Source organism: Ascaphus truei, chromosome 2 (genome assembly GCF_040206685.1).
Source record: "Ascaphus truei isolate aAscTru1 chromosome 2, aAscTru1.hap1, whole genome shotgun sequence".
Lineage (NCBI taxonomy): Eukaryota > Metazoa > Chordata > Amphibia > Anura > Ascaphidae > Ascaphus > Ascaphus truei.
This window is the reverse complement of record NC_134484.1, coordinates 360,461,756-360,486,109: the sequence shown is the minus strand read 5'-3', so window position 1 is coordinate 360,486,109 and position 24,354 is coordinate 360,461,756.

The following is a 24,354-nucleotide window of genomic DNA, read 5'->3' as shown; positions in this document are numbered from 1 at the left end:
TCCACCACCAGTTTAAGTTCTTTCAAATCTAAGGCTGTCTCAAATTTTAACCTGGTCTGTAACTGTTTCATACGCTCATAATATATATTTTCTTTAACTGTGCATGCAATGTCTTGTATATAATGTATACCTTGTTCATTTATGTAACTGTACTTGTAACCATGTATTATTTGTTTTTCTCTGTGCCCAGGACATACTTGAAAACGAGAGGTAACTCTCAATGTATTACTTCCTGGTAAAATATTTTATAAATAAATAATAATAAATAATAAATAGACCCCACAATCTTAAAAGGGTTTGCCAAATGCCCAAAGGGTATGCTGACAGTATTTCGTTCCACAGATATAAACTCTTTAGTGGGGCTTCTAGTTGAACAAGGCTTTTCTCATAGATTGGGGCTATACTGATTTATTTTAGCTCTGATTTAAAGTCTTCAAATTTCCTGTTCCTCCGTTCTCCTATGTTTTGCAGTAGACCTCTATCTTCCACAAGTCTCATTTTCGAGTCTGCATAGTTTGTATCTGATAAATGGTGCATAGACCTAGAAAATTGCAATACCAATTCCCTTGAATGGGTTTAAGGTCTAATTATTTTTATAACATGTACTTGTAGAATACCTGCAATATTTTAAAATAAAGACAAAGTTAGAACTAAGTAGAACTAAGTAGTCAAGAATATGCAAGACTTATGGAAAAATGCACACCAACTCAATAGGGGACAGAGCTACACATTTGGGCATTCATTTGGGCATTCATTTGTCAACATTGGATTGCCATCATAAATAATGTTAGTAATTGCCACCATAAATATTTTTTTTCATGGCCGGCATGACATATGTTATGGTTGGTCAGAGCTACGAGAGGGAGGAGCATAAAGTGGAATCAAAAGCTGATAAGTTAATAGAGCACAGGTCTGCAGAAACGAGGGATAGATGGCATTGGAGAAACGGAGAAGTGAGAGAGAGAAAATGATATGAGATGATGGTCATAGAGAGGAAAGGTGGAAATGGAGAAATCAGAGAGAAGTTTTGAGTTAAATCGAGGTTTAGGTTGTGGCCATTCTTGTGAGTACTGGCTGCAGTCCGCTGTTGAAGGCCAAAAGAAGACGTTAGAGAGAAAAGTGAGAAGCACATGGCAGAGAGGGATGATCAATGTGGCAGTTGAAGTCCCCCAGGAGAAGAACAGGGGTCAGAGGATAGAAAGAAGGAGATGAGTCAAAGTGAGAGAGAAAGACAGAAGGGGGGTGAGTAGAGGTAGGTGGGTGATAGATGACCGCCACGTGCACAGGGAGAGGAGAGAAGAGCTGGACAGTCTGAGTCTCAAAGGAGGGGAAAGAAAGAGAGGGAGGAATAGGAAGGGTACAGTAATGGCAGATAGAGGAGAGGATGAGCCCCATACCTCCATCTCTGCCATAAGGGCATGTAGTGTTGGAGAAAAAAATGCAACAATAAGAGAGGACAGCTTCCAGTGCAGAGTCAGACTGAGTGAGCCAAGTCTCAGTTATAGCAAAGAGGAGCAGAGAATGGGAGAAAAAGTCATGAACAGGGAGAAACTTGTTGGTAAGGGAGCAAGCATTCCAAAGGGCACAGGATAAAGGGAGAAAGGAGGGAGGTTGACAGGGGATGGTTATGAGGTTAGAGGGGTTGACACAAGAAGGAGTAGAAATTCTATGTGGGAGGTGAGGACGAGAGCATGTAGAAATTAGCCAGGATTGGGAGAGATATCCCCAAAAGCAAGGAGGAGAAGCAAGGAAAGAAAGAGAATGGGTGAGGATGATTTGTAGGGGTGTGTTTTAGTGCAGAGGATATAGAAGTGTAGTATCAGAGGGTGCGGGTAGGAAGCGTGTTTATTTGAACTGAGAAGTGATGAAGGAAGGAGAGATGGAGACACAGTATATGAATAGAGTTTGCGACTTAATGAGGCTGGTAGAAAGAAACACGTATTTTGAAAATAAGTGAGGTAACAGCAGAAATAGATAGTAGCGACGGCATGGTAGTAATAGTTTAGTGTTGAGATGTGCGGTCTGGAATAGAAAATGTCCTCCTTTACAGTTCAGTTTGAATTCAGTATCCAGGACCTGTAGGTGTTCTGTTGTTCACTTGTTTCACTCCTGTTGAACTCCCTGTTAAACTTCACACTGCTTAAAAAAGGGCCACTTTAAGATGGGCATCTTTACATGTAGGCTTCCCCCTTAATAATTAACAAGTGCACTGTAACCTAAATATACAGTTTGCTAAATAAGGGAGGTACAGGAAGGATGTTAAAAATAAAAAGCCGATTTTAACCTTCTCATGTAATTTGTGGGATTTCCTTAAATCAAGAAACAATTTGACCACCCCCATCTCCATGATGTACCTTTTGTTCTCAAAATCTTCTTTTTCGCCAGGTTACAATAAGAATAAACCAAATCTATGGATGAAACATGGAGATAGTAGGGTGAAAGATGTGATGGATTTGCATACTATTGAGACCTTCCCTACAAAACATTCAAAATTTTACATCCCAAATACCGAATTTTATAGATATCTACAGCATAGACACATTATCCATTCTAAATGCCAATAAAAAGTACCACTAAAAATAACCCAATTTGAATCCTGGTGTAACACCCAATCTTTAACCAAGGGAATCACCTCTGTCCTCTACCATGCAATACGTAACATCCATAGTGACCCTAAAACAGACAACTATATGTTGACATACGAAAGAGACCTCAACATAACTATAGATCAGTGATTTCCAACCTTTTCAGTTTGGAGAAACCCTTGAAGTATTTCGAAAAATCTCTGGGAACCCCTATCTGGCTGACACATATTAGGTTCGACAGTGGTCAGTCACAACATTTCACACCTCACGAGCCACCTCTATTCCTCTATTTCCCACCCTCTACTTATGTATTTCTCTCCCATCCATCTCACTAACTCTCCCCCTCCCGCCTCGCATATTTATCCCCGCGTTTCACTCTTACTCCCTCTTTTCCTCACTCACACCCTCCTGCCCCCCTCTCTTCTCTCACCCACCCCTACCTTCCGTCAATTACCCCACTCTCTCTCAAACACCCTAAAAAATACATACCAAAAAAAACACCCCCAGAGGGGGTTGTGGTCCATAGGAGGAACCCCTGAGACTGCTTCAAGGAGCCCCACAGAACCTTGTTGGGAATCACTGCTATAGATATTGAAACTTGGCGAGATATTTGGGAGGCAGCAGGTAAAAACTCAACCTGTGTTGTGATTAAGGAAAATTTATCTAAAATTCTATATCGTTGGTACTACACCCTGGTAAAACTAAATAAAATTTATCCAAGTGTTTCACCTATGTGTTGGAGGGAATGTGGCAACCAGGGCTTCATCCTACATACAGTATCTGGTGGAATGTCCTAAAATTAAACCTGTATGGAACAAAATTCTCCAATTGGCAGAAGAGGTGTCTGGCTTCCGTATTCCTAGAAACCCCATATTTGTAATTCTGGGGGCACCAATGTCCAATTTAAACAACCTTGAGTCTAAATGAATCACTCATATCTTTAATGCCACAAGATGCTCCATTGCTCGTGTAGCCGAGTCCCCTTACTTCCGTGGCGGGTGCGGGGAAAGTGGGGGAGGCTGCAGAGGTGGTTGGGTGCTGTTAGAGCTCTAAGGTGGACCGGCAATGCAGGGGGGCGCCATGTTAGGTCCTTGCACATGCGCATAGAGTGCCTCGCACATGCGCAATGTAATGTTGCGGTGGCCATCTTAGGAGACGACTCCGCAAGGGACTACATGTCTAGGCAAGGGGGGGAGACAGTTTCTTTGGCGCTAAAGGACCGCGTGCGCCAGTCAGTACTGAGGAGACAATGGACTAGGTAGTGTCCAGGGAGCAGTGCCTCCCTGACTAGGCCAGTATTGCCCCATAGGCCAAAACTAGGTCCTGAGTCCCTATAGCTCAGTATTGTAGGGAAGACCCTAGGTAGGGACGCTTCCCTGTTACCATAAAGAGTGTTTCAAGTCACCACACCGTCGGACGGATGCCACGTGGCGATCTGCGACCTGCGGTCAGGGATCATACCACGGGCAACACTATAAACTTTAAGGGAGACACTCCAGATGCAGCTCCCTCAAGAGGCGGATACCTTCGATGAGGTGAGAGGGAAGATAGAGGACCCCACGTCGTGGGATCACATTGCGGCCCTGCTGATCCAGGATCTCCCATATACCCTTGTCTGGCCAGAGACCAGGAAGGTACCACCATGCACCAATGACCTTACACAGGGGTTGCGCTACTCCACGCACTATGGGTGGGCCTTGTTCTGTGGACACCAGGGTGGTTAAGCACCCAGGGCAACCTCAGTACTTTGGGGGAAATCCATCAGGGGCAAAATACTGTGTGGATATTGTGTTGGGGTACATTGTATTGTATTGATATGTGTGTGCGTTAGTAGATTTTATATATATATATATATATATATATATATATATATATATATATATATATATATATATAAAAAAGAAAAGGGAGTGAAGTAGCGCCAAATAAGAAGTGTTGAAATAGTGTAAAAATATTATTAATGATAATTTAAATGAATATTTGTAAATAGGCAAAATCACAAAAAATTCTAGATGTGTATACTACAATTTAAAATAAATATATATAACATATATTATGTGCTCCTATTTCGTGAAAAACAATTTAAGACAATACTCCAAAAACATGTGATAACATAAAATACAAGCAAAAAGAAAAATTGATATGAAAACCAGTCCTTGAGTAAAAATCCTTAAATAGGAAAAAATAGTCCTGGTATGAGGGGATCTCTGCCAGCTCTCAAATAGGATGAACCACATCCAGATGATACCTATTAGAAAAGAAAAAAGAGAGAGAGCGCACGCCCCATAGCATAATACAGTACATTTATTTGAGAAAAGGCAACCCTTTGAGAAAGTCACAGCACGTGGCGAAACGCGTTAGGGAACGGAACTGCATCATCACGCAAGCGCATGACAGGCCGTATCGAGCGCTGATACACATTGCGGCCAGCAGAGATTGGAGATTTTCCTAAAACTCAAAGACTGCATCATTGATTTTAATATGTATAAACGTAGAGATTGACGCTCATACAAGTGTATAGACTCACAAACTGTATTACAGCATATAGGTAGATAGGAACTTCCATAAATAATTCCAGCAATTATATAATACTAGGTTAAGGGGGGACATGAACATGGGACCTAGCGGTCAGTCAGCGCGACTACCGCAGATATGGTTTACCCTGCTTACCCCCCTTACCATATACACTTCCCTAAATAGGGACCAAGGTAACATAGAATGAGGGCTACTGCCCATTACCTTTCCATTGAGTGTATGGGAATACGAAATCCATCCAGACGAAGTTCCACTGCGTGCAATCCTGATCAGGGAAATTCAGAATGTAGGGAAGCAAGGAGCACAGCTGAAGTAGAAATCTGCAGGGAGAGTCCTGTAGAAAAAATGAATAAGGGGCACAACTCCGTGCTAAAACTGAGGGTGGTTTATTGGATAATTGCACAGGGACAGAAACACAGCCCACACACCGACATGTTTCGTCCCACGGGACTTTATCAAGGTGTACCACATCACTATACCTCCTTACCTTTAATACACCCATTTCGCGCCAAAATCGCCCAACCGAGTACACTGCGCATGCGCGCCGGCGACGCGTCGCATCTCCGTGACATCGCCTCCCCTCTGGCACTAGTCCTGGAGTCAGAGACCACGTCACTGGGATGCGTCCGTTTCCATCCTGGAACGCATGCCAGCTGTGCTCCTATTGGGCGGAGGCGGAAGAGGGATGAAAATTACATTTTTTTACATTTTTTTACACTCAACAACTTTATTAGTATAAAAAAAGACAAACATATTTTGCCCATAGCTAAACTTTGCAAACAGACACATTGCTAGTTTAGTTTAGGGTTACATTAAAAACAAATGCTAATCACATTGAATAACCTTTGATAAAATAAAAATAAAAAGAGAGAAGATATTTTAAACAGTCACAAAACTCCATTTAGACTACAATCATTTTAGAAGATTATATTCTAATCTAAGTAGATAAGTTTATACAAAAATACTATAATATGAATATTTGTATCAAGCACTAACTTTATCCATACACTTGAATTATGTAGTCAGAGTATAGACTGAATCTATGTGATTGGCTGTATCATTGGATTTTACATGGGGGAATAGAAACACTTTATCATTAAAAGAGTTGATTATTGAGAATTTTTTCAGATGTGTATATATTGATTTTCTCTTATTCATAACCCATATATTGATGGCACAGAAGGACATAGAACAATTTTATTGTCAAAAAGTATACTTATATTCTAATATTCTAAACAATTAATAAATGAATAGTGGCATCATAAAGGACCCTCCTCCACTATAGAAAGTGGGAAAGGTCCCAATCGATATTCATACCGTGAGGCACCCTGGTTCTTAATGTGAAGATCCAGAATGCCTCACGTTGATCGAGCTTTTTGACTCTATCACCCCCTCTGGGTGACATCTGGATGGACTCAATACCTTGAAATTTAAAGTTTTTTAGTCCACCTTTGCTGCAGTTGGTGAAGTGTTTAGGGACAGGATGGTCCAAGTTCCCTTTGGAGATCAATCGGATATGCTCCATTATTCGCACTTTAAGGTTCCTAATGGTTCTTCCAACATATTGGCTGCCGCACCCGCAAGTGATGAGGTAGACAATATATGTGGATTTGCAGTTGATAAATGATCTAGTGGCATGAGATTTTCCAGTTTGACTGGATAAACATTTGTTTGATTTATTGATATAGCCACAGATTTTGCAATTCCCACAAGGGAAAGAACCATTAGGAACTGTATTACAATGTGTCGTTTGTGAGGAGAAGAGACTTGGGGTCAGGGAATTCGCAACCGTCTTGGCCTTCCTATAAACAATATTAGGACCTCCAGTAACATATTGTTTTAATGTAGGGTCCAGGGAGAGTACCGACCAATGTTTTTTAAGGATATATCTGACTTGTTCAGCTTGAGAGCTAAATGAGGTAATAAACAGGGGTGTATCATTAAATCTTAAGCCTCTTTTAGAGCGGTGGAATAGTTCTGATCTATTAGTAGATGATACCTCCTCAATTGCCCTATTTAAATCATCTGGTTTGTAGCCCCGTTGCACAAAACGATCAAACATTTCTTTTACACGTTCATTATAGTCTTCCTCATTGGAACAATTGCGCCGTAGGCGAATGAATTGGCCCTTCGGGATACCTTTCAGGAGGGGCCCTGGATGACAGCTGTTGGCACGTAGGAAAGTATTCCGTGAATTAGATTTGCGATAAATGTCGGATTGAATAGATAAATTCATATCAATGTATAAGTATAAATCTAAATAGTGAATGTGATGGTGATTATATGTGTACGTGAAATTAAGGTTGTAAGTATTAATATTTAAAGTGTTAATAAAAGATAAAAGTGAAGTGACATCACCCTCCCAAATGAAAATGAGATCGTCGATAAAACGTTTGTAAAAGAAAATGTGCTCCCTAAATTTGTTCCCATCTCCAAACACGTGGACAGACTCCCACCACCCCATGAAGAGGTTGGCGTAACTGGGAGCGAAGCTCGTTCCCATGGCTGTACCACGTGTTTGGAGATAGTGAACCCCATCAAACAAAAAATAATTGTGCGTTAATAAAAAGTGAATAGAATCTAATAAAAATGTTGTCTGTGCTGGTGACATATCTGTGCGGGAAAGAAAATGACCAACAGCTGATAATCCATGCTCATGTGTAATCATTGTGTACAAGGACGTCACGTCCAGAGTAACCCAGATCATATTAGGTTTCCATACAATGTGATCAATATATGTCAGGAGGTCTCCACTATCAAGTATGAAAGAGGGTAGAGACTTCACAATCGGTTGTAGAAACCGGTCGACATATCGTGAGACACCATCTCCCAAAGATCCAATACTGGATATTATAGGCCTCCCCGGAGGGTGGATCAGAGTTTTATGAATCTTCGGGAGATGGTGAAACACTGCAACAGTCGGGGTAGCATTAAATAAGAACTCTCTCTCGTTCTCATCAAGAATGAATAACATAGTCCCTTCATCAATGAGTGATTTTAATTCCCCCTGAAATCTCTTAGTGGGGTCTGTTGTTAGTGCAGCATAGGAGCAAGTATCACAGAGCTGTCTTAAAGCCTCCCTGTGATAGTCATCCCTATGCTGCACCACCACTGCTCCCCCCTTGTCCGCATTTTTAATGATCAAGTTTTTGTTCTTCTTAAGTTCATCTAGTGCAATACTTTCACCTCTAGTGAGATTATCTTTATAATGCGTATAACGCGGGGTATCAAAAGTGAAGCCCTTTTCTAGAAGCATGAGGTCCCTCTCCACTAGACTCTCAAAAGTGGATAGGTATTTCCCTTTCATAAAAGTGGGAAAAAACAGGGACCTTTTCTTGAGATCCGATGGTCTTCTCCCCAAGAAGTTATCTGGGTTGAACTCATCCACCGGATCACCCCCTAGTTCTTCCAAGTCTTGGATGGTACAGTGTTCCTTAAAGGATAAACAGGGGTTAACAGCATCCTCAACATTCAAAGTATGTGACACACTGGTATTAGAACTTCTAGCGTCATATAACTTTTTTAAGGTGCATTTTCGAATAAATTTATGTAGATCAATTACAGTGTCAAAAATATTGAATTTACACTCTGGTGCGAACTTTAACCCTTTAGTTAAGAGAGAAAGTTCATCTGAGGAAAGTTCAACATTTGATAGATTGATGACACCATTCAAAAGTTCTTTTTCCGTTTGTGTGGTGCTCCTTTTCCCTGATTTCCTCTTCCCCCTTCTCGTCGCTTTTCGTTTTTTGACGAATAGCTCGTTGAGGGACCCTCATCATAGGCCTCTGATGACCCAGTAGGTTGTTCATAACGAGACCTTGCTCCCTGCTGGCGTTGCTCTTTAGGTCTCTCTTGATAGGGAAAATTACTTCCTTGTTTTGAAAAGAATGAAACAGAATGACTGGCATTATCTGAGTATGACAACTCAGACTCAACATTTTGAGCTTCATTAGGTGAAGAAGTTTTCTTCAAAATTGATTTTTGTGACCAGGAATTGCTTCTGGATCTACCAGGTGTAGAGAAACCGGACTGTTGGTCCCTACTCCCTCTTCTTGGCTGTACTATTCTTTCCCATGAGTAAACTTGTTTTTTCTCATAGTCCATTTTATCACGTGAGAACTTTACATCTTTCTTTCCCATTATCTCCTTCTCTGCCTCTTTAACAAACAGGGCCAGTTTTTTATCACTTTCCTTGAAGCCTTCCATTTTAGAAAATTTGGACAATTTTGTTTGCAAGGTTTTTATCTCAATTCGTACCCCTGATTTTTCCTTATTTTTGAGTGTTAAAATAAGATCAATAAGTTTGAATGAGCATTCGTTCAGAATGGTTTTCCAGTTAGTTTCAAACTCTTGACTAGGAAACCCAAACGTAGGGGACTTCTTAATCCTGAGTCCCCTAGGGATACGTTTGACTCTTGCATAGTTTTCAAGGGAGATAATGTCCCACCATAGTCTTGTATCAACAATCAATAGTTTTTCCAGCCTCAAGAAGTAATCATGCAAATCCGAAAGGTCCTCACATTCCACCTCTGCATTATCATCAAACACTCTCTGTGCTTTCTTTGTTCTTGCACCATAATCAAGGTAATTGAACACAAAGTCCGTATTATTAGAGTCCTGTAAAGTGTCCCCTGTACCATCCTCTGTCTCCATTGTGAACAATAGATTGTACTGGTATTCAAATATGTATAAAAAAATATACTCAGCAAGTGTTAACAATATAAACCAGTGCAACAACTCAATAAAAAATGTATGAGTATCCAACCCAGCAGTTTGGTAGGAGTGGCCCTTATAGGTAAAATATCAAGTCACACTGTAGAGCAGTCATCCAAGGGGATCCAATATGTATAAACGTAGAGATTGACGCTCATACAAGTGTATAGACTCACAAACTGTATTACAGCATATAGGTAGATAGGAACTTCCATAAATAATTCCAGCAATTATATAATACTAGGTTAAGGGGGGACATGAACATGGGACCTAGCGGTCAGTCAGCGCGACTACGGCAGATATGGTTTACCCTGCTTACCCCCCTTACCATATACACTTCCCTAAATAGGGACCAAGGTAACATAGAATGAGGGCTACTGCCCATTACCTTTCCATTGAGTGTATGGGAATACGAAATCCATCCAGACGAAGTTCCACTGCGTGCAATCCTGATCAGGGAAATTCAGAATGTAGGGAAGCAAGGAGCACAGCTGAAGTAGAAATCTGCAGGGAGAGTCCTGTAGAAAAAATGAATAAGGGGCACAACTCCGTGCTAAAACTGAGGGTGGTTTATTGGATAATTGCCAGGGACAGAAACACAGCCCACACACCGACATGTTTCGTCCCTTGATTTTAAGGAGCCTTTCTACTCATGCACCAGAGAAAATCTACCAGCCGCTTCAAGTGAGATTTGGACTGCAGGGTCTGGAGGCTGAGTGACCAGAGTTGGCGGTGATATATTTCACACACTGCTTGATTTTAACCTACCCATGTGAGTGGATTTTCTACCCCCCCCCACCTTTCCCAATAAATGTACTGTATTATGCTATGGGGCGTGCGCTCTCTCTCTTTTTTTTCTCTTATATATATATATATATATATATATACCTGTTTGTGTATTCTTACTGTATTTGATTCCTGTGAGGGGTTATCCCGCTGTGCTGGGATCCCTCCCCTCCCAGGTGGAAGAGCAGTGCCAAGGAGAAAAGAGCTCACCCTAGGCTCCCAGCGTTGGAGGCTTAGGCCTTCTGTGAGCCACCGGTAAAGTCAGCACGCATAGTTCCCTTGTCATAGGGAAAGGGGGCTACACTCGCTTCTGGAAACATAAAACCCCGCCCCCTTTCCAGTGTGTTTGTAATAAAATATGAGATATGGCACACCTCGAGAGATTGTCGGCTTAGCTTCACGACTCCACCAATAGATTTAATGATACTTGATAGCCCTGGTTCACACACTTTCATAAGCAAATAAGATTCTAGGTGATATATGGATCTACTGGAGTCCTAATACGGAAGGAATATATATAAATGTTAATAATAGCGCTGTATGTCTTACAATCCCCGTCCCATCCTTCTCCCTCTTTTTTTCCCTTCCCCAATATTATTTAACCTCCATTTCTTGTTCTATAAAATGCTTTATGTGATGTATGTTAAATATCTTGTGAATTTGTCTTGAACATGTTAAATAAAAAGTAACCAAAAAAAAAAGTTAAATAATCCAAATGGGGGCGGGGGGTTCAATCAACCCCACCTATGATGACCATGGGAAGAGTTGCAAATTCTAAACTGTCCCAGTGCACTCAGCATGGTTGTACCCTTCCCAGTGCATGGTGGTACAACACCAGCATGTTTATTGTGACCTCACATTGTTCCAAACCCTGCTTTTTGGTCTTGCATAGCTAACTGTTGACCAAGTGTGGATCTGGGAACCTGTTTGTGCTCTGGTCTCCTCTCTGACAGAGCAGAGCTAAGCATACGTCTTTTCTCATGTCAGACCGAGCGGCTTTCTTGAACTCCTGGTCTGAGTGTCCCTATTCTGGAACTCGTAATTGATTTCTTCAAAGCCCGAAATTGCAAAGTCACTAGTTGACATAAACCACTTGATGCAGCATCCAGAAGTTTAATCTCATGCTCCTCTGTTGTGAGAAAGAGCATCAGTTTCTTCTCTCCTACAGCTGCGCCAGCCTTTATTCTAAAGCCTCGCACGCCGTACCGCTCTGAAAACCGGGTCATGATGCGCTATGTTTTCCAACCGTATAGCAATTGACTCGGGTTTCTATCGTTTTTTTATCGGGCGCAGAATCCATCTATCGGGCTCTGAAAATTGCATTTTAGAGTTGTCTGTATATGTATTGTTTTAATATTGTTTTGATTTAATGCGCATGCGTTTATGACTTCTCATTAATGTGAATTTCAAGTCTGAAAAAAACAAAACCTTTTTTTTCCGTTTCTCGACATGGGCTTGCAAAATAATTTTTGATACTCTGAGAATCAATCACTACTGTAGCTTTTAAAGTCTACACTAGTAGTGGCATACTGTGATTTTTATTTGGGGGTGTGGGGTTCAAAACATTATGATGAGCTGTTGAAAACATTAATTTCCCCAAAGCAATTCACCTGTGATAAGCCCTTCATGGAGAATCCCCCACACATTCAAAGTGAATTTCAAGTTAAAAATTCCTTTTTTAAGGACTGATTTAAATAAACCATAATGTGAAACATGTTTTGATAACTTAACAATTTTTGCTATTCTTTCTTTTTCTTTGGGGGTGGGTGTGTTTCAATGATTCTTGTGGCTATAAAGAACATTTTTTTTATTTTATCTGGATAAACATGGAAGAATGAAAAATACAAATAATCATGAATAATATAAATTTACAGTCTTTATCTTCTTCGTCATGGCCGCATTGCATTCTGTAGTTCATTACGAGAGGGGGGTTTCTGTAAATTATGACTGTTGCTACACTATACACACAGTTCACTAATTTTACACATGATACCCCCCTCTTCCCACCCTTCCTTTTTTAGTGCAGCTCTGTCTGAAAAGAAAAGAAAAAATGAGTGCAGTAAAGTGCTTTTAATGGCATTGCGTTCAGTATCACTAATGCATATTGGAGAATTGCGAAGCACGCAAACCGGGTAGCTGGTGATATCTCCTTATGTTAATCTCTCCCATGAATGTTATATTTAAGCAAATGTGAGTGCGGTTATTTTTATATTCATCCAACATAATATATATTAGCAGTATTGCACTATTGTGGGCTTTCTTTCATTTCTGAGGCCATCATACGTTTTAGAATATTGACTATAGAGGGTGCATACAAGGTGCATCCAGGGATCATCAAGGGCTGACACAGGGCTTATGCAGTCGAGTCCAGAGATCCATGTGTGAAGACAACATAAAGAGCTCATATCAGAGAGAGAAGAATCTCTTATATGCTTCTATTCCCTTTTCCTATTGTGAGTGAAACATATTGCTTATATTATATAAGGTTCATTATCTATCGGCTACACAATATTTTGTTGTTTGATTTTTCCACATATTGCACAACGTGAAGTACTGTACCAGCGCTCCCCTTACTAGGAAGAAGAACGATTACTATTTTGGACTAAGCGAATGGTCCGGAAAAAGGGTTTTGAACAGCTTTTTCTTTATTATATATGCTGTAATAAGTCACTTTAAATATCACTATCTGGTGGGGGTGGTTTATTATATTAATTATATTTTCACTTATTTTAAGATTATAATTATCACATTACAGTAGCGACAACTTTTATTGAACTAAATGCCGGCGGCATGCCGGGATCTACCCCAGCTGCCGCCAGTAATAAACGCGCGCCGCCGCGTTTCCCCCACGCACCCCCCCTCCTCTTCGCGCGCAATTTACCCCCCCTTCCGGACCCCGAACCCGGCTTCTGCTCTGCCCCTCTGCTTCCCCGCACCCCCGCTTACCTTAATTTGATCTCCAGGGGTGTCGGGGAAGCCGGGGGAAGACGGGGAAGACGGGGAAGCCGGGCGCGCATGTGACTGTGACGTCACAGTGCGCCGCCACGCGCCGCGGCTACCCGCTTCCCAGACGCATGCAGCCGGCGGCTTTTACTCGAATAAAAGCTGCCGCTGCTGTATATCTTGTGTGATTATGCACTTTGTGTGAATACACGGATTTTTTCACCTAATCTCACAGATGCGCCCGGTACACTCCCTTTTTTTCTGAGATGCCACAATTGCAAGGCATGTGAGCATATGAAAGGAAGTAAAAACTTCTCTAACTGGGTCAATACAAAAACTTTCACCCTAAACCAATTCATAAACTGTAAAACCACAGGTGTCATTTACCTAACAACATGCACATGCGGAGCAAAGAATGTAGGGAAAACCAAAAGGGAACTAAGAAGGAAAGTCCTAGAACATCTAGGATCAATAAGGAACCTACAGGATACACCAGTGTCTCATCATGTTCGTGATCATCACGCAGGCGATGCCGGCGTACTTACCTTTCAAGGTATTGACCACATAGCTCCCAACATCCGCAAAGGGAACTGGGATAAACAGCTTCTACAACATGAGGCAAAATGGATATATACACTGCATACCCAGTTCCCTTCAGGCATTAATGAAGGTTTTATGTATACACCTTTTCTCTAAATCACACAAGATACACTGGGTACACAAAGGGTGACCAAGGATCAGAGGCAAATACGTTTGCCAAATAGATTGGTCACATCTCGGATACTGATTCATAATTAGGTTATAATGTCATGCTAATTACATAGTAGCAGTTCCAATTTGGAACCACTAGGTTATCGGCATCAAAAAACATCTATTAGGTTGCCATGGCAACCATTACGTATAAAGGTGCAGTAATAGACGTGAAAACGCCCACCCCAGAAGAAGTCACGTATGTTGGGTCAGCCGGCATCTTGTTGTGCTAGGCAAAAATATTTTAAAACGCTATCTATATATATATATATACATATATACTACTGATGCGGAGGAATAAGGTTTGCTACTTTGTTTACACTTTAAATCTAATCTCGAGTTTGCCTTAATCACTAGCACAGGGACACCGCTCCCATTTGATCCGCTACAGTGATACTCATCATAAAGCGGCTCACTTTACTGTCTATATAAAATCTACCCCTAACAATCAGCACCAGCATCTCTAACCTTTCACACAAGTCGGGTTTGGGGATGGTTTTCAACACGTAAGAGGACACTATCCCTGCATTCTGAGTAAATGCTGGGCAGTTTTCCACGAGAAATTTGACGTACTGCTTCTATCACAGCAGCAGCATTGAAACGCTGAGTCAAGCAAACTGCTATACTGACACAGACACACGGTTCTGGGAATCAAAATCACCATACTGCTACAGTTTGTGTATTTCCACTGCCAGCACATCTACCCCTTAAGGGACACCTGTATCAACTACTAGATACTCAGGCTAAACAAAAAAAAGGCATTGTAACAGTTTGCTTTAGACAAAGTTAACACACTAACATTAACATATTATCTACAAGCACAGGGCATGAATAGTTATTACTGTTCAAATGAAATAGTGTCAGCAGACTAATTTTTAGCAAATACTGCGGGCAAAGGTGTATGTGAAGACCACGAATATACAGCCAGAAAGGTACCTTATACTGCACCGACACACTTTATTCGAGCAAATACCCAGTATGTACCTGGCAGATACCTGGAATGCGCCGCTCCTCACCTCTGACAAGCCCCGTTGCATTTGCCTTCCCAGCCATGGTTCATGCCTGGCTGACGGGCGTCTGATCTGTTAAATGATAATGATTAGGATTTAATAGACTGCAATGCTTCGCGTGTCTACCAGATGGCATAAATTCATGAATTGTAATGCAGTATATATATATATATACTGTGCAGTATTGCAGCCAGCGGGAATAAAATGCTTCAATCCCTGCCTGGAAAATACCTCAATGCACTCGGGCAGAAAACAGTCACAAACCTCAATACACCCGGGTATACCCGAATTTGTGGGACTAGCCGAGCTCGAATAAAGTGTGTCGCCAGTGTACAACAGCCACGGCAGAGAGGTTCCTGGATTTACCCACTACATTGTTAACTGGTTACAAGAAGATAATCATAAGACTGCTCCATTTAGAGCAGCTGTCAAAGATGCTCTTCACTGTTTACCTATTCAACGACACCGAGCCCTAAGATCTTAAACCCCACACACGGTTTAGGTCTCGGACTTACCCTCACCATATTATCCAAAGGAGATTAGCAGGTTTCATTAATTTTTCTCGTTGGGCATTTCTCTGTTATAAGTTACCAACCAGACAGCCATGATCATAACAGAAGAGAAACGCTGATTCAGACTAACAATTGAGTAACTAGGCTAGAAACACAGCCAACAATATGCACATTAGTCCATGCGGGAACCGTTAGAAATATAGCCAGAGACTAACCTTTAAAATTAACAGCCACGGCCAACAGACTCACTAGGCAATACAACCAACAAGCTGGACACAGAAGTGCTTCATAGCTCTGACTTTAAATAGGCAAGAAGTGATCACTTACTTGCCTCCGATATACCCCTAGGGGTATAAGCCTGACAATCCTCAGGGGGATATGAGCCACACATACTGTGGACACCCTGCACAGAACAATAACAATTTACTATTTTACCGTTCATAAGGGACTGACAGCTCCAGCCCATGGTCAGTAAACATACACTTCAGCATCTGTGACGATGGAGAGGATTTGGCCCGGGATTAAAGGGGTTACACCCCAATTGGCCACCCTCTAACCTCACCAGGGAGACAAGGGGTTAACTGGGCTGAGGCCCAGACGTGTGATTTAACCCTGGTCATCACCTGAAAATGTATATTCCCTGTTCCCCCATGTTTATTGTTAATCAGTGTCTGCATCACACACACACACTGGTATCCATCCGGGAGCACAAGGGTTAATAGTGATAGAGTGTTTATAGCCCTTTGTGTAATTTTCCCGTCTTTTCAGGCACCATTTTGCAGGTTCCCATAGACCGCCATTAGGGCTCAATGCTTTTTAATGGTGAATCTTGCTGTGGAGTCCGGTTCCTGAGAAGACCAGCAGATGCCGTCCGAGAGGGAGAGTGGCGGTTTCCCATTGAAAGTCTATGGGCTCATTGACTTCAATGGAGAAACCCTCGAAAGAGCTTTCCAGGAACAAGTTGGCTGCCGTCCAAACCGCTTAACCACAAAGCGGATACATTTTCAATAGGAGAGCTTTGATCACTTACAAGTCAAGTTCAACGACAAGTGGCTGTAAACTGTTCTGGGGGCCCTAGAAATAAAATTCTTTCTGTCCCTATTTCCTAGACCTCCCCCTACTCGACCACAACCGGGTCCCTGTATCCTGGACCCCCGATAAGGGTCGAACCGAGAAGAGCGGGTCGCGCCATAGGCTTCAATGGCGGCGGCAGAAACAGCTCCGAAAATTGCTAAGTGTGAAATGCTTTAATTTAGGAATCCATATCTCCGGTTCCGGAGGGACCAGAGGATCAAGGTTTGGGGTATCTGTAGTCTCTGCTCCGGCATCACTGCAGAACCATCCTTGAGCCTCTTGGACCAACCCGACGGAGTATGGACCCCCTTGAAAGTTCGGGACTTTTACCATTGATTCTAATGGGGGAAAAGCCGCATGGTGAAAAAATTACTAAGTGTAAAATGTTGAAATGTGTAAGTCCATATCTCCGGTTCTGGAATGCCCAGAGGGATGGGATTTGGGTGGCATGTAGCCAAGGTTCCGGCTTTAATGCATGCCCATTTCCAGCCCCCTCAGACCAACCAGACGGAGTATGGACGAAGGTAAAGATTTGTGGATTTTCTCATAGACTTCAATGGCGGCGGTTCCCCATTGAAAGTCTATGGCAGGAAACTCCATTGACTACAACGGCGGAGTTGCTCCATTGAAACCAATGGCGTCGGAGCCTGTTGTTTTCAATGGGGATTTAGTGAAAAGCTGAGATTTCTTTTAGCGGAGATTTTTGTATTAAAATGAAAAATGATTTAAGGTGCATTTGTGAAACTCCGGGTCCGAAGGTCGTAGCATGTCGTTTTTTGGACCATATGGTGTCCCCGTTCCGACATTGAGAACTGGGAAGTTTGGACCTGCTGGAACCGGATATTTTAATACGTTTATGTTTTAGGTTTAATACTGTGTTTCAAGGTATGGGTAAAACCCAGAGGAAATTCCTTTGCATACCAGGATAGCAGATGGCCCTAGAGGCGACCCAATGTCTAGGACTTAAGTATGTTTCAAAGGTTTTTGTCACCTCTACTGTTTGCATAAGGGTGGAGACTCCTCAAACCAGAGCAGTCTTCAAGTGTTCCACTTCACACCTCACAACAAAGGATTTCCTGCCAGGTACTCCATTTGGTAGACTAGCTGGCATTTCTAAGGTAGAGGAGGGGTTATAGAAATGAGACCCCAGAGCTCTACTGCGCATGTCCCAACAAGCAGGGGGGCATGGATCAAAATGTGTTCCCAGGTTAGTGAGTGGCTGGAGGTAATTGGAAACCAATCACCTGTGTTTAAGGTTAAGGATAGGGCCACAAAAGGTATATAATCTGTGGTCAAGCCCTTATCCAGTGTTGTTCACGTTCTTCAAGTTCTTCAAGTTGCTCAGTCTGTTCTATACCATCTTGATTGCTGAGAGAAACGCTATGCACTGTCTTCCTGCCAGAGGTCTTTTCATGTCTTTGGTGTCTTGATGACTATGAAGAGTGCTGTATGAACTGCCAGTCCAGATGTGACTGCTTCATCCTTTCCATTTTATTAAGTGTCTATATTTTGCCTGTTATTTGTACATTTCTGTGTGTTCACCTATATCATCTGTTATATATATTTATGTGTGACTATACAGCCTGCCATAATCTCACCGTGACAGGCTTGTATATTAACTGGTGGCAGCGTCGGGATTGAACTGGACCTGTATTACTAATGTTCTGCGGGATACTGTAATATAGTGGGAACTCGATGGTAATTGCGAGTTCCTGGTACCAAAGATATTGAACACACAGGGTACAACATATAACACAAAATATGACACCTCCTCACTGTTCCCCTACTTGTGAGAAGCATTGCCTCCAGAACCAAAGTGCCGGACATCCGTCTGACTGGAGCCGGGCACCAAGAACGGAGGAGTGCATCAAGTCGGCGCGGGAACCAGCAGCCAGCAAGGCTGAGAGAGAGACAGCAATCGGTGAGCATGAAACCCGGCAGGCTGAGCAAAGATCCACAGCTGCAGCCGCTGTAACCATCAAACCGCCCGGAGAGCAGGGAATGGACCCATCTCCGGGACGGCAGAGACTTGTGGAGGGAGCGGGTGGTCTCGGAGACCACAGCAGTCTTGCACCAGGAGAGGTAACGGCCGTTGCAGTGGCCCGTCCATTTTCACTGAAAGAGCTAGCACTGGTGTGTGCGTTGGGCAAGACGTGGTTCCCGGCGAAGTGGACTCAGTTCCTGGCGTCGGTACCACACCGACCCGCTTATCCCCTCCCAGAGCCCGGCGCTCAAGCAGCTCTGCTTTGAACTCCATTGCCCCTTGCTGGGGTTAGTCCACCGGTGGCGGAGAAGCACCGGCAGCCGCTTCGGCACTGCCAACAAATGGGCCACAATAATGCCCAGTGCCCTGACTGTGCGCAGTCGGGCGAAGAAGCCCCTCAGGGCCAGCGCTCACGAGCTGCGGAAAAGATGACCCAGTTAGCGGCATCTTCTGATGGCTCCCGCCCAGCCAGGGCGACAACCCTCCTCGGTACGTCTTCTGGAGAACCTGGACGGGCTGCATCAGCAACAGCGGCGGAGAACAGCGGCCATCCACCTGATCCCGGCGGAGAACCGGCGGTGGCGGCGGAGAAGAAGCCATCACTCCGGCATCCTGCTGGTGGCAATTTTATTTGGGTGGAGGGTTGGGGTGTGCGGGTGTTGGGTGTTTCACATTGTTTGGCAAAGTCGCGATTCCCAGCGATGACTGGAGCCCCACAAACCACGCCGGCGACCCTGCATCATCGCCGGGTACTGCTGCGGCAGCTACCCGGGGCTCGCCCATGGCGGCGGCGGCGGCAGAAGAGCCGCGATTCTGGCAAAGTGCCGGAGCCCTTTCTGAGTGGGGTGAGCCACAGGGATTGCGAGGGGGTTTTGTTACCTGGTTTGCATGGAGCTGTGTTTCGCCACAAAGACCTGGGACCCCGGTCCTGCATCGTTTTTCCTGTGCCAACCCCGGGCGCTGCTGCGGCGGTGACCCGTTGCTTACCGGCCCAGATGTTGCCGGCGGCGGCCACTCCAGTACCCCTGCAATTGGGACCAATGAAGGCGGCGGTCTCTGCGGGGACCAGCGAGGTAAGCCAGACCAAGTCGCAGACTGACCCTGACTTATTTTTCCCTATGACTGTACCCTGTTGTTTCACTCTAGGGGTGACTGGGGGGTGGCAGGAGATAGGGGCACCAGGGGAGGGGAAGGAAGGGCAGCTTATAGGGCAGTCAGAATATCCCATTACCCTGGCGGAGCAGCAAGGGGACTCTCGCTTAAGAGCCCCACTGTTGCAGCCTGGCTATGGGCCGGAGGTAAAAGGGGTTGTGGCAAAGTTAGACCACCCCCAGATTTCAGGGGCAGTGGCAAAGTTAGACCACCCCCAGATTACCTGCCGGCAAGAAGCTAAGGTGGGTGCATTTGCACCAGCAACCCTGAGCTCACCTCCGGTGATGGGGGCACAGCTTCAGGGAGAGGGGCTAGCCCCGTTAGCACCCAGCTCTAGGGTAGGATTGCCTGGGAGAGGGTTGGGTGGGCCAGTGGGAACCGGGGAGGGAAGGCAGCAAGTGAGCCTGCCAGATTTCCCCATTATCCTGGCGGAGCAGAAAGGGGACTCTCAGTTAAGAGCCCCACTGTTGCAACCTTGCTATGGGCTGGAGGTACCAGGGGTTGTGGCAAAGTTAGACTACCCCCAGATTACCTGCCAGCCAGAAGCTAAGGTGGGTGCATCTGCACCAGCAACCCTGAGCTCATTCCCGGTAATGTGGAGACAGTGTCAGGGAGATGGCCTCACTTAGGTGTCCCTAGGATCCAGGCTAGGATTAGCTAGGGAGAAGCGGAGTGAGGGGACGCTGCAGGTAGGTAGCCAGCATCAGTTCTCAGTGGGAGAAGGAGGGCTAGTGGTAGCCGGGGAGGTACAGCAGCAGGTCTGGCAGCTAGAGTTCCCCATTACCCTGGCAGAGCCTCAGGGGGTTTCTCAGATCAGCAACCCCCTGTTGCAGCCTAGCTATGGGCTGGGGGTATCATGGGCAATGGCCAGTTTGTGCCACCCCAGAGATACATGCCAGCCAAGATCTAAGGCGGTTGCATCTGGAGAGATGCCTCTGAGCTCATCCCTGGTAAGAGGGAGACAAAGTCAGGGAGGTAGGTGCACTCAGGTAGTTCCAGGGTCTGGGTTAGGATTGCCCAGGTAGGGGAGGAGTGCAGGTGGGCTGCAGGGATGTAAGCAGCAGGCTGAGGTGCTGGGCCTAGGGGAGGCTAGGCAGGGAGACACCATGGAGCAGGGGGAGATAGGAGGTCAGTGGGGTGTTAGGCAGCTGGCAGAAGCTAGGGATGGGCTAGGTAGGCAGAAGGTCCCTTGTTCTGATTGGCCAGGAGTGACCCGTCTGACAGATCCCCCTGGGTTCACAAAGGAGAGGCTGTGGGTAGCAAGGCAGCCAGGGAGGAGAGTCAGGAGTATAGCAGAGCAGCTACAGGTGGGCACAGGGCCAGAGCAGGTAGGTCCCTACAGGATAGTGACATAGCTCTTTTCCAGACTTGGTTGACAGGAAACCGTCCAAACCGCTTAACCGCAAAGCGGATATATTTTCAATAGGAGAGCTTTGATCACTTACAAGTCAAGTTCAACGACAAGTGGCGTGGGAATAAACTGTTCTGGGTGCCCTAGAAATTAAATTCTTTCTGTCCCTAGTTCCTAGACCTCCCCCCACTCGACCACGACCGGGTCCCCGTATCCTGGACCCCCGATAAGGGTTGAACCGAGAAGAGCGGGTCGCACCATAGGCTTCAATGGCGGCGGCAGAAACAGCTCTGAAAAATGACTAAGTGTGAAATGCTGTAATTTAGGAATCCATATCTCCGGTTCCGGAGGGACCAGAGGATCAAGGTTTGGGGTATCTGTAGTCACTGCTCCGGCATCACTGCAGAACCATCCTTGAACCTGTTGGACCAACCCGACGGAGTATGGACCCCCTTGAAAGTTCGGGACTTTTACCATTGATTCTAATGGGGGAAAAGCCGCATGGTGAAAAAATTACTAAGTGTAAAATGTTGAAATGTGTAAGTCCATATCTCCGGTTCTGGAATGTCCAGAGGGATGGGATTTGGGTGGCATGTAGCCAAGGTTCCGGCTTTAATGCATGCCCATTTCCAGCCCCCTCAGACCAACCAGACAGAGTATGGACGAAGGTAAAAATTTGTGGATTTTCTCATAGACTTCAATGGCGGCGGTTCCCCATTGAAAGTCTATGGCAGGAAACTCCATTGACTACAATGGCGGAGTTGCTCCATTGAAACCAATGGCGGCAGAGCCCTTTGTGTTCAATGGGGATTTAGTGAAAAGCTGAGATTTCTTTTAGCGGAGATTTTTGTATTAAAATGAAAAATGATTTAAGGTGCATTTGTGTAACTATAGGGTCCGAAGGTCGTAGCATGTCGTTTTTTGGATCATATGGTGTCCCCGTTCCGACATTGAGAACTGGGAAGTTGGACCTGCTGGACTTAGCGGAAACGGATATTTTAATACGTTTATGTTTTAGGTTTAATACTGTGTTTCAAGGTATGGGTAAAACCCAGAGGAAATTCCTTTGCATACCAGGATAGCAGATGGCCCTAGAGGCGACCCAATGTCTAGGACTTAAGTATGTTTCAAAGGTTTTTGTCACCTCTACTGTTTGCATAAGGGTGGAGACTCCTCAAACCAGAGCAGTCTTCAAGTGTTCCACTTCACACCTCACAACAAAGGATTTCCTGCCAGGTACTCCATTTGGTAGACTAGCGGAGGGGTTATAGAAATGAGACCCCAGAGCTCTACTGCACATGTCCCAACAAGCAGGGGGGCATGGATCAAAATGTGTTCCCAGGTTAGTGAGTGGCTGGAGGTAATTGAAACCAATCACCTGTGTTTAAGGTTAAGGATAGGGCCACAAAAGGTATATAATCTGTGGTCAAGCCCTTATCCAGTGTTGTTCACGTTCTTCAAGTTGCTCAGTCTGTTCTATACCATCTTGATTGCTGAGAGAAACGCTATGCACTGTCTTCCTGCCAGAGGTCTTTTCATGTCTTTGGTGTCTTGTTGACTATGAAGAGTGCTGTATGAACTGCCAGTCCAGATGTGACTGCTTCATCCTTTCCATTTTACGTAAGTGTCTATATTTTGCCTGTTATTTGTACATTTCTGTGTGTTCACCTTTATCAAGGAATAAATTATATTTTATCATATCTAAGCCTCGTCCCAGTTCAGACCCAGTGATAAATATATATCATCTGTTATATATATTTATGTGTGACTATACAGCCTGCCATAATCTCACCGTGACAGCATCTCTTTAGGACACAGTAACAGGTTAACACCTCTATTATTCGAGTATACAGTCATACACCTGAATAAAGGCACAGTGCCACTAGTAGCTAAGCAGCAGATACTATCCACCCACAAGGGACTATCATCACGATAACTGTTTGGAACACCTGCCATTAATATCAATTTTCATGTTCAAGAACTTCATTACCCCTATCACTCTCCACTAAGCTATACCACAGCTTTCGAGTATACTTTCCTAAGGTACCCATAGCTAGTTGTAGCCCCTACCTGAGCTATCCCCCATCAACACTAGCAGAGACGCCTGCACAGGAGGGAACAAGGGGCACCAATAAAAGCACATATACCGTCAACTCGTTAGTGCCTCATCTACCCTGGACCAAACAGTATTAACACTATTAGGATATATTATATACATTTTTATAAATATATAGCTGGATACATTCAGGATAGAGGATATTCATACTTTCAGAACTATTGAAGGTTTGGCGCGGTCTTTGATCTAAATACTTCAAAATCTCTACGAATAGTATTCCTAACATACAGTATACACAGAGTATTGTCCACCACATGATTCTGTACATGTTGATTTGGAGTTTTTTCCTGCCCATTTCAGTATAATCCTACACTAAGTCAATAGATATAATAACACTATTAAACTTAGAGGACTGTCAATTTTAATATTGTGTGACATAGTCCAAAGATGTTAGGCAGCTTTCTGCCCCATTTTAGGTCAGAAAGTGCAGGAATAGTTAAAAATGATCCGTTCCACAGCTTCACATTAACTCAGGCAGCTGGATGGAAAATCCAGACCACAGATTACAATGGCTCTAGTTCTCCCTCACCTGCTCTTCTAATCACATGCACAGGTATTTAGAGCAGAGAGGTTTTGCATTTCAGTCTCTCTCCTTAGAGCCTGGAGGCTGGGGGTATCGCTGCTCCCCTGTTTCCAGTTTCGGGGTGGACGGCCCCTCCAAGTATCACAGTACCAGAGGATTTGCCTGGACACTTGGGACCGAGTTTCCACCACGAACAGATAAGACAAAACAAATGTTTATTGCTGTTGCTAAAAGACTGTGCTGTATCTAGTGACCCTAAATGAGAGGGCATTGTTTTAAGCTGGGGAACCAGGTTAGTTGGCCAGCAGCAGTTAGGGGCT